This window comes from Atta cephalotes (assembly GCF_000143395.1).
Source record: "Atta cephalotes unplaced genomic scaffold scaffold00014, whole genome shotgun sequence".
NCBI lineage: Eukaryota > Metazoa > Arthropoda > Insecta > Hymenoptera > Formicidae > Atta > Atta cephalotes.
Window position 1 is genome coordinate 422,296 of NW_012130078.1, and position 4,891 is coordinate 427,186.

Genomic DNA, 4,891 nt, shown 5'->3' on the forward strand with positions numbered 1-4,891 from the left:
TATACGACATTCGTGTTCTGACCATATTAACCTCCTATTTATTTTAATTAATTACCTTCAGGATTATGTTGAAATTCCATTATCATTCCATTCTTGTTATTTATCAAATGTTAAACAAGAGTGACACCTGGATAGGAATCCGAACACACCAACATGTTGATTAACCATGTGCTTATAGGAGACAGTTTTCTCCATTTAAACCAGCTTAACAAGGTTAATTTTTATAAGTATATATGCGTTCGGAAACATTCGTTGATGTGCTATTAATACACACCAGTCATTCGGAAATACTTGTGTACTCGATGTAGACAATATGAGAAATATCAAGAGAATCACACCGAGTGCCACTAAACCACTCACGCGAAAAGCTAGCGGAATCGATGTGAGCCGGTGTGTGTTATAACCGTAGCACAGACTTGCATAATGTATAATGCATAAGGGAATCGACCAATCGAAATTCGAAATTTGAAAGGAATGACTTATATTATTGAGTTGTCCGGAAAGTTCGTGCCAACTAAAATTTAAATTTTAGTATACATTTATTAAATTAAAATTTTCTGCGTTTCAACATCCTGCATCTTTCAACATCGGCACGAACTTTCCGGACAACCCAATATTTTCTTTTTACTCATATGTCACCGTCATTCCATTTTACAATCATTTCACCGCCTTTCTTCACCGGTGAATTGTTTAGCTTGAGATTAGGGTTAAACGTGAACAGTGAGGTGGAATTGAGATGACACACACGCCACACGGAAGTTATTCGGGAACACTATCCAAAGACACACGATACCCTCATTACTTATTCACTGAAGTCACCGAAACACAGCAACGAGTGATGTTTCTGAACGCAGCCCAAAATAGGAACATAAGACTGTGATATCGAAACATCGAACGAATAATAAAATTCATTCTGATAATTATTTAGAAGAGGATCTTCTGATTTTGATAAAATTAATCTCATTCAACACGTTTTTGCATGAAACAAAAGAATCTGATAGAAAAATGTGGCAATTAGCCTTGTAAATCGAGCTATCAAGCATTCATCGATTAAAGTTCGAGACTTTAGAGATTAAGGTATCTGTTATCCCGACTTGATACAGCATAATGTATTTCTGCTTTAATTATATAACTTCATTGCTTTAAAAAACACAAATTTTATGCTTGAAAAACACAAACTGCTAATGTAGAGAATTTGTAAAGCAGTGAATTATTATTTTTAAAGCAGATAATTTATGTTTTTAAGTAGTACTTAAAGTTACATTTATTTTTCATAATAAAAAATAAATTTATAATTATACATTAATCGTTTTAATTTTAATTATTGTGTAACTGAATATTTCATTCTACTACAATATTTATTTGATAATTTTTATTATTGTTTACTAATAATTATACTTATTTTTTTCTATATTTATTTCTCAACATATTTATTTATTTATTATATATTTAATGATTACCTATACAATATGAACATAATAGTAAAAGTAAAAATATTTGAAAAATAAAACACAGAATGATATATATGGATTTACAGTATTAATGTAAATGTGTTAAATAATGGATATTATTTTACTTTCTTATTCTTTTCTTATTTTAATTTTATTTTTTAATTTTATTTTTAAGAACTTTTTATTCTATTATTTAATTCTATATTATTCTAATTCTTCTATATTACTTTTTCCAGAATAGTGGTTATTATGATTATTAAATAAAGTAAAATTTTCTTTTAAAAATATCTATAAACTTTATTTTATATGTATATACACACCTGTCACCTTGTTTTATATGTATATATACACACGCACGCATGCACCCACGCGCGCGCGCGCGCACATACACACACACACAGACACACACACACACACACACACACACACACACTATTTTAATAATGGTATCTTTTATAACAAATAGTATCCATTTATTTTATAATTTTATTTACTATATGGTTTTCCAGCAATAAACATAGATAACATAGTCTAAAACAATTATTCAATTTTATCCTTATTGTTTACAATATTAAACAAAGATGAAATAATTTATTGTGATACATTGCATCATATGCATCTTTTATTTAAAAACGTTCATATTAATCAGTGTATCGTAATTTAGTTAAAATATATTTAAATGTGAACGCGTATACAGTTCTCAAAATGGCCACAGATCACGTGACTTTATCTCTCGTACATCAAATACCGACGCTCAGTGTCGCAACTGGTATATCTAGATTGTGCCATTGTTTCTGATTCCACCATACATCATCATGTGCATTGTGCATCATGGATATTCATAACTCGTGACCAGTCGTGACTAACGATTTAACTTTGGTGTGTATTTGGCCATTTAACCTAAATTCCATTAATAATATCTATACAAAACGTGACAAATGTTCTAATGTGTATTGGAAATATTATTATTTATTCTGTTGATATATTTGGAAGGAAATCGTATAAGAAATGCATTTGATTTTAGCTGCGTTCTGAAAACGTGTACTGTTTTATTATGTTATTCATTCTGAATGTTAAACAAGACGGTATATCATGTGCTTTACGGAACGCAGCTTGTAGTATATCATTCACTATTCATCAATTACGCAAACATCTTTTTTGGCTATTTTGTGATCGAATTTTTGTATTTTTATATCTGCGGCCTTTTTCCATCTATATTTGATTTTATGATAATTTAGTACACAATCACAAAAATGGATAAAAAAATATATCTACGCGGCTTTTCATGAAATAAACGAATCTGACAGAAAAAGTGTTGCTCTGTCATGTGAATTAAGATATTAATGGTTAAAGTTGACGACTATTTAGATTAAGTATTAATCTGTCACAGATCATGAAGAAAGACTTTTCTCTGTTCTCTCTATGTGTGAAGAATTGTAAATTCGTATAGACTAGTTCATGGGTTTCCAACTTAGCACACAAAATGAAATTAAACTTAAAAGATTGGTTTTGATTTAACGTGGGCCGGAGGGGGGAGAGACAGGAATTCTCTGTACACAGAGTATCTTTCACTATCGGTTAAATTAATCGACTTACATGAGGCTCATTTAGGCTCATTTCTACCAATGTAGATTAACTTTAATTTTAATCTCAGTTCAACTTTATATCTTTTTCTAATTCTCAGAATTGGAAAAAGATGAAGAATTAGTTAAACTGAGATTAAAATTAGACTATATTTTTAGAAACTGGCCTTAGTTTTGCAACTCATGATTAACTTTTAATCGAAATTTAACTTATTTTAAGTTAAATCTCTGTTAAAAATTAACCATGAATTGTGAAATTGGACCTAAATAAGCTCCATGTAACCATCGGTTAACTTAATTAAGATTGGTAAAAAAAATATAATAAAGTAAATAAGGTCTAGTTTTTCAGTTGAAATTTTTGCACTGTTTATCTTTCTTTTTTCATGTTAAAGAAAAAAAGATGAACTGTGCAACAAGTGTAGCTAAAGTGTGTCTTCCAACAAATGACACAGTGATCATCTTTGTTTAACATTAGTAAACAAGGATGTAATGACCTATTGTGTCACAATGACCTATTGTGTCATTTGTGTCTGACATGGTATGACAATGGATCATTTCATCCTTGTTGTTTGCCAATTTAAACAAAGATGACATGATCACTATGTCGCACTGTGTCGCTTGTTAGAAGGCACACAAAAAGAACAGGCCTGTACATATACTTCATGATTGGAGGATTCTGTTGGATTCTGTCCCTCTCTCTTCCCCCTCCCCTCTCTGCATCTATATGTATGTGAAGGGTTCCTACCCTATTTCATCCTCTTTCATAAAATCAATCAATCCTTTTAATTAAATTTCATTTTGCGTGCCAAGTTGGAAATCCATGAACAAACATGAGTTTACAATTTTTCACACATAGCAAGAATAGAGAAAGGGTTTTTTTATATAGAAAAATAGGAAAAATATAATCAATGTGTCAAGACTTTTTTTAAAAATAAGCATAATTACAGTTACTCAAAAAATAGAATTCGTTTTTTAATTACATACGCACAGCGCTACAAAATTCATCAAACGTTTCGACTTACAAAGGGATTATATTAGGTGTAGTAAAAAGAAATCCATTATTTTTGCATGAAATTGAATAGGAAAAATAATGGATTTCTTTTTACTACACCTAATATAAAAAAATTTTATGTGTTATAATGTGTTATAATAAAATTGTTGTTCAAATCTAATTTTACATACTCATTTCTGCGTTAGAATATTAAAAATCGAAATAGGTATCCAGTCAGAAGTTTGGAAGTTCAAATTGTAAAAGTGTGTTTTAGTAATTCTTCGATTGTTATCGAGAATCCAGCTCAGTCAGTAATTTAATAAAAAATACGACAATCCGATCGAGGATTTCTTCAACGACTGTTACTATATTGTCCTACTATATTCTGTATATAGTTAAATAAAAGTTTTTTTTTATGGCTGTGGCAGATTAAACACAATGTGAGACAACAGCGATAACAATAGCAATAGAAACAGAGGAATCTGACATTCGGGAATATATGCATATATCAATGTACATAGGAACACCATGGTGGAAGTACACTTACTTCCACTATGTAGGAACACAGAGTAAAGCAATAGCGATAAATTTCCGACGAGTTGGAATTCTGTGTCTATCTTATAGCCTACCAATCAGCGTTCAGATTTTTTATTTTGTTTATATGTATATATGTTGTAATATATATACTTTGAAGCAGATACAAGAATACTAATATATACATAAATATAATAGAGAACGGCAATAATCGGTCAAAGTAGATGTTATGAATATAATATATATTCTTAATTTTAAATTTAATTGTGGAATATATGAAATCTATATACGAGATCAGATTAACATTTTTATTTCTTTTGCAGTATTGCAAC